This window comes from Microcebus murinus, chromosome 14 (genome assembly GCF_040939455.1).
Source record: "Microcebus murinus isolate Inina chromosome 14, M.murinus_Inina_mat1.0, whole genome shotgun sequence".
NCBI classification, from domain to species: domain Eukaryota; kingdom Metazoa; phylum Chordata; class Mammalia; order Primates; family Cheirogaleidae; genus Microcebus; species Microcebus murinus.
The window spans coordinates 70041278-70053619 of record NC_134117.1 but is presented as its reverse complement, the minus strand read 5'-3'; the positions used below and the strand labels follow the sequence as shown (position 1 = coordinate 70053619).

The 12342-nt window shown below is 39.9% G+C and overlaps 1 protein-coding gene across 4 annotated transcripts in view; it reads left to right on the top strand.

The window, feature by feature from the left end:
- Nucleotides 1-1974: 1974 nt before the first annotated feature.
- MARCHF8 (membrane associated ring-CH-type finger 8) overlaps nt 1975-12342 on the top strand; it is a 151267-nt gene continuing 140899 nt past the window's right edge. For 2 of the 4 annotated variants that reach the window (XM_012744630.2, XM_012744625.3), the window contains exon 1: nt 2119-2625. The gene's annotated coding sequence lies outside the window, so the exon portion shown is untranslated. The other 2 variants (XM_076010205.1, XM_012744626.3) reach the window with 2 other exon arrangements.

Here is a 12342-nt window from a genome sequence, read left to right as displayed (position 1 = left end):
GTTAGATAAAATGCCATTACAGAGTCATATACTGTACATTTTCAGTATATTTTGTCGTACATAACAACACAGTTTGTTATTTGCAATGAAATCCTAACTAAAAAACTAGAACCTGTATGTTTAACCATTTGGTATGACTGGATCTCAGGGTAACACTGGTCACCTGGCTTAGCCTGACTTCTTTTTTGAATATCAGCTTATATCTCACAGACTCTACTCTAGGAGAGGGTATACAATTTCCCTACCTGGGCCAAGGTTAAGGAGAGGCAGTGTATTAGCACATTAGCGTAGCAGGGGAGGATTTGAGGCCACTACTACTCCTAGAGTGAGAACCTGGTGCCCTGTGAGCAATTCCCTTACTGGCAGTCTTACATTCTAAGAGCAAAGGCTTCTTCCCAATTGTGTGTTGTTTCCTTGCTGGCAATCCCACCCACAGCTGCAGCCCAAGGGGCAAGAATCTGGACCCAGGACCTGGACTCATTCAAGTTGTGAGCTCCTTTTCCCTCAGGACTCTGATCTCCTATACTAGTCCTCTCTTGCCAAAGGCTGTATATGATTAACATTTACCCAGCACTGTATGTGCTGGATACTTTAAACTGTTAGCAGGTGTTACCTCATTTCATCTCAAAAGCACTCTCTTCAGTAGATACTTTCTTTCTTTTAGACAGCTGAAGAGAGGCTCAGAAAGATTAAATAAATTGCCTAGATAGTAATGGCTGAACTACGACTCACCCTGGCTTTGTCTCCTTTAGTACTGTTTATCAGCCCTCTGCATAACTCACAGCTACCTCTGGAACTGTGAAGGTCCTGCTGCTTCCTACAGAAGGATGGCAGGATTCCACAGCCATAGATCAACCAACTTTTTTGCTCACCATGCGCGGTCTAGGCATAAATTATACCAATGGAAGATACTGTTCCTGCCTTCATGGAACACCTGCTGCCAGAAGCAGTAGAAAGAATCAACCAAGTTGTGGCAACTGGTCTTGATAACCTATTTTCCAATAGTAAAAGAAAAGTATGAAGAAAACTCATGATTTTCTGCTTTTTGTAATGTAGCATCCTAGGTGTGTGTAGAAGTAAAAATGTTTTGACTTTGCTATACTGATCTGGAGGATATTTTGAGCTCACTGTTTTCTCACCCTGGCAATTTGTTCTTTGCTTAGACAACCAAATGTGCAAAGTGATCAGACTTGTAGGAACTTCATTAGCTATGCGATAGATCACTCCTGGACAACAGAACAATACTGGAATATCGGAGGGGATTTGCTTACAATTCACTGATGAATTTATTAAGAAATAACACAAACTTTTATGAAATTTATAGTGAATATTATGGGAACAATAAAATTGGCAGTGGCTGAAACTTTACTTTTGCAAAGTTTGATCTAGGAAAACTGTCCTTGGTAGAAATGGTCACTAGAAACAAAGCGACAGAAGTATAATTAGGAACGTTAGATGAACAAAAGCTGAATGTTGAATTAAATATTTATTTAGACATGTCTGTATTTAGACATACAAAGACTAATTCCCATGAAAATTATAATTAAAAATATTGCAAGTCCTATAAGCCTTCCTCAGATCCTTTCTGTGGCTGGGAGGGGTAGGCCTTTCACTCCAAACTAGGGAGCGAAAGTAAACAAAAACCTTTTCGTTAAGGCCAACTAAACAATTACTTCTTAATCCCTCCCACCCTCCACCCCACCCCCGTTTGATAGACTCAGGACCAAATTCCCTTTCTTTCCAAAACACTAATAACATAGGCGGCCAGGCCCAGGAGTCACTGAAGAACAAAGCCAGAGCTGAGGACTCTTTCCACTCCTTCGCCCCGTGGGCTCTCACCGCGGCACCGCCGAGGGGGGAGTGCAGACAGGGGTCGCGCCGCTGCCGTCTCAGCCCGCCCCCAGCGCGCTGTCGTCGCCGGGGCAACGCCTTTGCCCAGGCTCCGGGCGGACACGTGACGCTCACGTCACGTGACGGGCCGGTCTGCGTCCCCCGGCGGAGGGGTGTAAACAGACACAGCGCTGGCGGAGGAGAGGCCCTGCTGCGTCCGCGTCTCCGGCATGCTGGAGGCAGGCCGGGGCGGTCGCGCCGCGCGCTCGGCGCCCACCTGAGGTAACTCCTGCGGCCTGCGGACCGGCGTCCCCCCGCGCCGCGCGCAGCCGCCGCTGCTGGCCGCGGGCAAGGCAGGCCGAGCCCCCGGCCCGGCTGGGGGTGTGGTCGCCGGTCGCGCGGTGCGACAGGTGGGCCAGGCGGGGGCGGCTGCGGAGGCCCGAGCCCGGCGCTGCCCCTGGGTTGGGGCACGATCGCGAGCTCGCGGAGAGGCAGCGTTACCCCGGGCCGTGGGCCCTTCCGCCTGGGTGCTCGCGGCTGCCCTGGGGCCGGGCCGAGCCGGGAGCCGCAGGATCTGCCGGACGCTGAGGGCCCTGGGCTGGCCGCCGGGTTCCAGGTGAAGTCGCGCCCCTGACGGACCGCGAAACCGTGGGCCAGTCAGCCCTAGACCTTGGCCCGAGTTTACACATCTGTAAAATGGAAGCCCGGACTAGTGATCTGTGAGGACCTTCCATGTCTGACGTGTGATCTCGAGAGGGACCTGCATACATTGAACCTGCCAGAGGGAAAGCATAGGTATTTTGTCTTTTAATCGCTAACTTTTTGTTTGGCTTTAAATTAGTTTTCATCAGACACGATTTGGATTCTTGTTCACCTGGGTGCAGTTTTTATTAAAAACTTAATAGGGAGGGTCAGTCATAATGGTTTTAGATATCATTTTCATGCTTCTTTAAATGCAGCAGAACCTTTTTTCTTAAAACCTCATTTGAAAGCCCAATTTGTAAAAAAGATTAAAATGAAACTTTTTCTTGCCTCTCTTTCTCTGTCTTCCACCCTCCCTCCCTCACACTACCCTTCAGGACTCCCAGAAGTCATAGGTTAAGAAGTTAAGGAAATATGTTGTGTATTTGTTAATTTGATGGGATCTGGAAGATGAATTCTTTTGCGAGTGGAATTTTCTTTTTTCTTTTGATTTTGTTCAATTGTATGTCATGCAATTAGGAAGATAGTATGCACTTCAATATACTGAAAAAAGGCTCCAAAATTTCTGATGAAGACATTTCTCTTTCCATCTTTTCTTGCATCCCAGTCCTTGGGGAACTAATTGTATGTCTCTAATAGTGAAACCCTGTGTCTCATTGCTGATTTAGTTGCTCGAACACAGAATCAAAGTAGAAGACTTTTGAGGCCAACCCAATGGATTAGGACATATCCTCTGAAAAACATGAAAACTGAAAGAGCATATGGACTGAAATCATTAAGAGTCATGGAATAACGTGAGCATTCTCCTGAGACCTTGGAGCAGGAGAATTTTGGATTTTGAGAGAACTGGGTTTAGGAGAAAAGGACATCCTGTTTCATACAGTGAGTGAATATATAAACAGAATATGAGGTGGTAGTGCATAGGCAAAAAAAATTATGAGAATTAATTTTTTATTTTTGGGGTAGACACAAGGTTTTGCTATGTTGCCCAGGCTGATCTCAAACTCCTGGCCTCAAGCGATCCTCCCAAAGTTTTGGGATTACAGGTGGGAGCCACTATGTCGGGCCAGAATTTTTTTCTTTTAAATTAAGCGCCATTCATAGTTTTCAAATTTGTTTTTGAAGATTAGAGTTGATAAGAGATTTACTGAAACTTGAAGTTTGATGTTATAACAGGGAAACTATACCCCTTTACAGCTTGTCCACTTGGTGCTTGAGGTGAGTAAGAATTGGAGGGGGAAGGGACTATGAATGGAACCTAGGGTGACCTAGTGGAGTATTTGGTTTTAGTTTAAACAAGTCACTTCCTTTCTTTGGTTCTCAGTTTCTGCTACAAAGTGAGGAAATTGGATTGATTACTGCTCCATCTTTGCCTCCAACTAGGGTTGCCTGATAAGTACAGAATGCCTAGTTAAATATGAATTTCAGATGAACAGTGAATACATTTTTAGGATAAATATTACATGGGCATACTTTTACTAAAAAATGATTTGTTGTTTATCTGAAATTTCTCTTTTTTTTGAAACAGGGTCTCATTCCGTAGCGGTGCTAGGGTACATTGGCATCATCGTAGTTCACGGCAACCTCAAATTCCTGGGCTCAAGCAATCCTCCTGCCTCAGCCTCCAAAGTAACTGGGACTACAGGCATGTGCCACCATGTCTAGCTAATTCTTCTATTTTTTGTGGAGACAGAGTCTCACTTTGTTGCCCAGGCTTGTCTGAAACTACTGGCTTCAAGCAATTCTCTTGCCTGAGCTTCCCAAAGTGCTGGGATTACAGGCACGAGCCACCACACCTGGCCTGCTCACCGCCCCCCCCCCCCCCCCACAGGGTCTCACTCTGTCACCTCCGCTAGAGTGCAGTGTTGTCACCGTAGCTCACTGCAACCTCAAACTCCTGGCTCAAACAATCCTCCTTCCTTAGCCTCTGTAGTAGCAAGGACTACAGGCATGCACCACCATGCCTGGCTAGTAGTTTCTATTTTTAGTAGTGTTGGGGTCTCAGGTTGTTCTGCAACTCCTAAGCTGAAGTGAGCCTCCTGTCTTGGCCTCCCAGAGCGCTAGGTTTATGGGTGTGAGCCACCGTACCGGGTCTCGTGGCCTGTTTATCTGAAATTTAAGTTTAACTGGGCTTATTATATTTTTATTTGCTAAATCTGGCAGCCTAACTCCAGCATTTTTATCTCCTTTAAATTAGCAGTGGGAAGAAATTAGCTCAAAGCATATATGAATTGGTTTAAGCAGCCCCAAACCCCTATTTTTATAGTGGTGTCTAGTTCTTGAGGGGTATCGCTGTTTTACTTATGGTCTGTTCCTCTTTTTTCCTCCCGTGTAGCAGTTCCATTTCTGTCAAAATAATATAATATTTAGGTTTATACTTTTGGTAGTAAAGTTTAAAATATTTGAAAGCAAATTAAATATGTTGCTAACATTTCTAAAAGTAACTTATATTTAAGTCTTGAAATAGCATATACTATTTTTTTCTCAGTAAAACATACATCTCTGCTTGTTCCCTACTTATGTGATTGATTTCAAGATAGTCTAAAATTTCTAAAATCATGGACTGTCCCCGTGAGTATGGAAAGTCATTAGTATATGCACTATAAACATTTTATATTTTATCTGTTGTCAAGCTCGTCTTTCTATAGTGAAGAATTTCAGCTTTGAACTTATTTTTCAAGGAGTGTACATTTTTTTTATGAGACAGGGCCTGGCTCTGTCACCCGCTGAAGTGCAGTGGCGCCATCATAATTCACTGTGGCCTCAAACTTCTGGGCTTAAGTGATCCTCCTGCCTCAGCCTCTGGAGTAGCTGGGTCTGCAGGTGTGTGCCACCATGCCCAGCTAATTTTTCTCATACTTTGTAGAGGTGGGGCCTCACTTTGTTGCTCAGGCTGATCTCAAACTGGCCTCAAGTGATCCTCCTGCCTCATCCTCCCAAAGTGCTGGGATTACAGGCATGAACTACCACACCCAGGCCCTACTTATTAACTGAGTGACAGTCAATGAACTTATTTTACTTTTCTTCCTTTCATCTCTCATTTTAAAATTTGCATTATTTCTACTTCTTATGAAAATATAACATCAACAAACCATTTTTCTTTGTTTCCTTAAGGAATGTAATTTTTAATTTCTTTCAAAGTTTTTTTTTTTAAAACTAGGCCAAATTCAGCTTCTTAACTCACTCTAAAATGCCTGAATTTTCTAATTCATTTATTCATTCAGTAGTCAACAAAAAACTCCATGCCTTCTATGAGCAAGGCTGATGTTGTGACCAGTGTTCTAGTTCTCCAGGTGCTTATCTCTGATAGAGGAGTTAAATCATGTATAATCTAAGGATAATGTGATGAAGGCCTTGAAGTGATACAATGTGATACTAATGTTGATAACATATTGTTTTTATTACTGTAGCTTTATGTAAGGTTTGACGTGGATTAGTATGAATCCTTCAACTTTGTTCTTTATTTTCAAAATTGTTCTGGGTGTTCTGAGTTCTTTGTATTTTCATAAGTATTTTAAAATCAGCTTGTCAGTTTCAAAACAAAACAAAACATATTGGGATTTTAGTTGGATTGCCTTGAGTCTGTAGGTCAGTTTGGAAAGAATTACTATCTTAAGATTATCAAACCTTTCAATCCATGAACATGTATATCTCTCCATTTAGTTTTTAATTTCTTGCCACATCTTTTTTAGTTTTGTAGTGTACAGGTCCTATGCATATTTTGTTAAATTTATGCTTTAATATTTGATGTTTTTGATGATATTATAAATGGAATATTAAAAAATATTTCTCTAAGTCGTTATTGCTAATATGTAAAAACATAGCTGGTTTTTGCATATTACCCTTGTATCTCTTTTTTTTTTTCATTTTTTAACCTCTGTAATCACATGATACCCTGGTGTCTTATTGTAGCCTTTCTAAATTAGTTCTGGTATTCTTTTGATTAATTTTATAGGATTTTCTGTACATATAGTCATTGAATAAAGACAGTTTTACTTCTTCCTTTCTGATCAGTGTGCTTGCTCCTTCCTTCCTTCCATTTTTTTTTAGACAGAATCTCTCTGTTGTCTGAGCTAGAGTGCCATCATGGCATCAGCCTAGCTCACAGCAACCTCAAACTCCTGGGCTCAAGCGATCCTCCTGTCTCAGCCTACCAAGTAGCTGGGACTACAGGCACATGCCACCATGCCCGCCTGACTAATTTTTTTTCTTGCCTTACTACATTGGTGAGGAACTCAATTCCAATATTTTAATAGAAATGAGAGCAAATGTCCATCTTTTGTTCCCAGTCTGAAAGGGAAAGTTTTTAGTCTTATATATGATACAAAAAGCATAATTTTTAAAATGTTAAATTGGACTTAATAAAAATTAAGATGTGTTCACTTTAAGAGACATTGTTAAGGAAAAGAAATAGTATGCTACAGACTGGGAGCAAATATTTGCAATTCACATATCTGACAAAGGACTTTTATCCAGTATGTATTATAAAAAGAACTTGATTAAATCAATAATAGGACAACCCCAGCCTGAGCAAGAGTGAGACCCTGTCTCTACAAAACATAGAAAAATTAGCTGAATGTGGTAGTGTGCACCTGTAGTCCCAGCTGCTTGGGAGGTTGACCTGGTGGGAGGATTGCTTGAGCCCAGGAGTTGCAGTGAGCTATGTTGAGGTCACTGCACTCCAGCCTGGGCCACAGAGCAATAGCCTTACTCCAAATAATAATAAGACAACAATTGCAAAGTTGGTAAAAACAAATTTGGAGAGTAACTTCACAAAAGAAGATATTTGAATTTCCAGCAGGCACATTAAAAAGTCTCAGCATATTTAGTCATTAGAGAAATACAAATCGAGATTATATATATATTATATATATATTATGTATATAACCATTTGCTTACAAGAATGGTTAAAATGAGAAAAATGAGAAAGACTGACGATGTCAAGTATTGGTAAGGATGTAGAACAACCAGAATTTACATGAATTGCTGGTAGGAATATACAGGCACTTTGGAAAACAATTTGGCAGTTTCCTATTAACTTAAACATTCACTTACTATATGACTCAGTAATTCCACTCCAGTATAAAATAAAAATTTAAGTTCACAAATGATGTGTACACTGATACTAAGAGCTCAAAACTGAAAACAGCCTTGACTATCAACAAGTCTACAATGGAACATTACTCAGCTGTAAAAAGGAGTGAACTACTTGATATATTACAGCATAAAATTAGAAAACATATGCTGAGCAAAAGAAGCCATCCATATGATTTGATTTACATATGATTCTAGAATCAGCAAAATGTTACTAAAGAAAGCAAATTAGTAGTTGTCTGAGGTTATACGTGGGATGTTGGGGGGGGATTGACTGCAGAGAAGCAAGAGGGAACTTAATGCAGTGATGGAAATTTGGGTAATGGTTATATTACATGTGCTTTTGTCAAAACGTATTGAATGTTTTACTTAAAATGGGTTCATTTTATTTCATGTAAATTATATCGATACAGCCTATTTTTAAAAAGCAGGGGTCTGGAAAGTATAGAATGAACATATACATATGTGTATGTAGGGATTTTATGTAAGATATTTAAATGTATATATATGCACATAAGAAATGTCTAGGATAATGTTCAGCAAATTGTTACTGATTGTCTAGATGATGAGATTTTAGGTGGTTAAAAAAATGATTGGGGCCGGGCACAGTGGCTCATGCCGGTAATCCTAGCACTTTTGTAGGCCAAGGCAGGAGAATCACTTGAGAACAGAAATTTAAGGCCAGCCTGGGCAACATAGTGAGACCCTATCTCTACAGAAAAATTTGAAAATTAGCCAGGCATGGTGGTTCATACCTGTAGTTCCAGCTACTTAGGAAGCTGATGTAGGAGGATCACTTGTGCCCAGTAATTTGAGGTTATAGTGAGCTGTGATTGCATCATTGCATCCCAGCCTGGGTGACAGAGCCAGACCCTGTCTCTAAAAAACAAAACAACAAAGAAGAAAACGAGAAAATGATTGGATGTTTACTTTTTATATTATTTGAATCATTCCTTTTTTTTTTTTTTTTTTGTGGCGACAAAGAGTCTCTCTCAGTTGCCCATGCTAGAGTGCTGTGGTGTCAGCCTAGCTCACAGCAACCTCAAACTCCTGACTTCAAGTGATTCTTCCACCTTGGCCTCCTAGAGTGCTAGGATTGAAGTTATGAGCCACCGTACCCAGCCTTGAAATATTCTTTTCAATGGACATGTCTTGGCAAGAGAAAAGAAAAACGTTCTTTTTTTGGTTATATAGAAGTTTGGTTATTTAGATATTTTCATTTTTTTAAATATCAAGTAAGGGATTGAAATACATTTATCCTGTAATCACCAGTTAGGAAGAACCTTACATTACCTTTTGTGCCCTTGATGCTCCTCTCTCTCTGACACCATCCCTTTAGGTTCCCTCAGATATAACTGCTACCCTAAATTTTGTATTTATTATTTCCTTGCTTTTCTTTGTAGGTTTGCCATATTTGCATCCCTAAGCTGTGTTATTTTGCTCTGTGACTATTGAACTTTATAACTAGAATCTTACTATGTGTACACTTCTTTCACTTGCTTTTTTGTTCCACATGAAACTTGAGAATCTTACATGTTTAATGTGTGGCTATAGTTCATTGGGGTTTCAGAGCTTTATTGTACCACGTTATATGTGTACTTTGTAGTCTTGATGAATGACTGGGTTGTCTTTTTTTTTTTATTAGCAGTGGTGATATGAACATTCTCATGCACAGGGGCGAGAGTTTCTCTGTGTGTATAGCTGCTGGGTTGTAGAATGATACATTTCTTCAGCTTTTCTAGAAGTATTTTTTATTGCTATGTAACAAATTACCACAAACTTAGAGGCTTAAAATAACACAAATTTATTATCTCATGGTTCTATGGGTCAGAAATGCAGGCTTGGCTGGGTTGTCTGCTCTGGGTCTTACAAGGCTGAAATCAAGTTGTTGATAGACTGCATTCTTTTCTGGAAGCTTTGGGGATAAATTTACTCCCATGTTCATTTTGGTTGTTGGCAGAATTCAGTTCATGTGGTTATAGGACTGAGGTCCATGTTTCCTTACTGGATGTCAGCTGGTGGTCATTCTCAGCTTCTAGAGGCCACTTACATTCCTTACCTGTGACCCCTTCTTCCTTTGTCTTCAAAGCTAGCAATGGGTAGTTGAGTCTCTCTCATGGTTTGGATCTCTCTGACCTCCCTCTATCTCATCTCTCCATCTCTAGCTGGAGATAGTTCTCTGCTTTTAAAGGCTTATGCAATTAGATTGGGCCCACCTAGATAATCTAGGCGACTCTTCCTATTTTATCTGCACAGTCCCTTCACACATGTACCAGATTAGTGTTTGACTGAATAACCAGAGGCAGGAATCTTGGGGGAATATCTGTAGATTTCTGTCCACCACACCATATAATATAATTTTTTTTCTGTACTGGCTGTGCCAATATGCATTTACACTAGTAGTATGTTAAACTTCTTTTCCATGTCATTAATATTGTCACTTAATATTGTCAGGTATTTAAGCTTTAGAACATCTGTAAAGAAAGCATCACTGTGAGTGGTATCTCATGATGTTTTTAATATATTTATGGGTCCATATTTATACACAAATAGTAGATAGTTTTATGTGATTGCTTTTTAAAAACTGTTACATAAATAATTTCATACTGTATGTATTTTCTAACGTGAGGTATTCCTTCATAATTGTGCTTTTGTGGCTTATCTTTAGTTTTTGTAACTATTGTATGCTATTTTATTTATATGAGTAGATCACCATTGGTTCATTCTTTCATTGATGGAAATTAAGATTCTTTCTTTTCTAGGTACAGAGTCTTGCTCTCTCACGCCGGCTAAAGTGTAGTGGTACAGTTATAGCTCACTGTAACCTTGAATTCCTGGGTTCAAGTGACCCTCCTGCCTTAGCTCTTTGAGTAGCTGGGACTATAGGTGTGCACCACTGCACCCAGCTAATTTTTTTTTTCCCCATAGAGACAAGGTCTTGCTTTGTTGTCCAGCCTAGTCTGGAGTGATCTGGCCAATTATTTCTTACTTGGGTCTCCTTGTGAATGTGTAAGAGAATTTCTTGAAGATATATATCTAGAAGTGAAATTGCATGTATATAGGTAAAATCTAGAATGAAAATCATGTGCATCTTCCCTGTTTTACTTTATAGAAAGACTTCTTTTACAAAAAGTAGATTCTTTCCTTCTCTTCATTCTTCTTTGCTTTCCTGTTAGTGCTTTCATCCAATCTAACAAGCAAATGTCTTTAAAAGAACTATACAGGAAATGTTAATTGTTAAAAAAATTGATACATTATAATACATAAAGAAAAAGTCTTGTATCTAGTTTTATTGTGATTTTAATAAAAGTGAAATCATACCACATATATTATTTTGAAATAATCTTTTTCACACAGATCAATACATATAGACATACATTCTTCTTTTTAATAATTATGTAGTATTCCTTTGCAGGCTGAATTTTGTTTACTACTCTGTACTCAGTGCCTAGCAATCAACAAATATCTGTGATATAAATGAAGAATGTGGCCGGGCGCGGTGGCTCACGCCTGTAATCCTAGCTCTCTGGGAGGCCGAGGCGGGCGGATTGCTCGAGGTCGGGAGTTTGAAACCAGCCTGAGCAAGAGCGAGACCCTGTCTCTACTATAAATAGAAAGAAATTAATTGGCCAACTGATATATATATAGAAAAAATTAGCCGGGCATGGTGGCTCATGCCTGTAGTCCCAGCTACTTGGGAGGCTGAGACAGAAGGATCGCTTGAGCCCAGGAGTTTGAGGTTGCTGTGAGCCAGGCTGACGCCACGGCACTCACTCTAGCCTAGGCAACAAAGCGAGACTCTGTCTCAAAAAAAAAAAAAATAAATGAAGAATGTGTGGATGTATATATTCATAACTTATTCAGCTTTCCCCCATTAGTGGATATTTAGTGTGCTCTGATTTTTATCTTTTATAATGGTGTTGCAGGGACCATTCTTGTGTGTATGTCTTTGAACGTTCATGAGAGTGTTGTTATAGAGCCCTAGAAGTGGAATTACCTGGTCAAAGGGGATTTAAATTGAGTAGTGACATTGGTTATCCCATTTTTATTTCAATCTGTACACCAACTAATAATGTTTTGGTGCCCTTTCCTTCATTCCCTTGCTCACATTACCTATTACCAATCTCTTTTACTTTTCTGCATCTTATGTTTATATTTTTATCAAAATTATACGTGGACATTGTTTAAAAACAGTGAACATGAAGCTTGTAATGAAAAACAGGCATCTTGTTTCTTATGGTAGTTACTTTCATATTTCTAAACATAATGTTTATATCATTTTTATTGATTTATGCTTTGCTTTCCTATTTTGATAGTTGAGGATCTGTGCATCTTAAACTCCTCATTTACCTTTTCTTCACTCTCCAACTATGATTATTTCCCTATTTTTTGTGAAATCAATAATCAGCATTTAATCAGTGACTACTTATCTGTTCAACTATAGGGCCAAGTGACTATATGTCCTTTCTTATGTTTTTTAAGTTAAGTTACCTAATTTTTTTTTTTTTTTTTGAGACAGAGTCTCGCTTTCTTGCCTAGGCTAGAGTGAGGGCTGTGGCGTCAGCCTAGCTCACAGCAACCTCAATCTCCTGGGCTCAAGCAATCCTGCTGTCTCAGCCTCCCGAGTTGCTGGGACTACCGGCACGAGCCACCATGCCCGGCTAATTTTTTTTTTATATATATATATATTAGTTGGCCAATTAATTTCTTTCTATT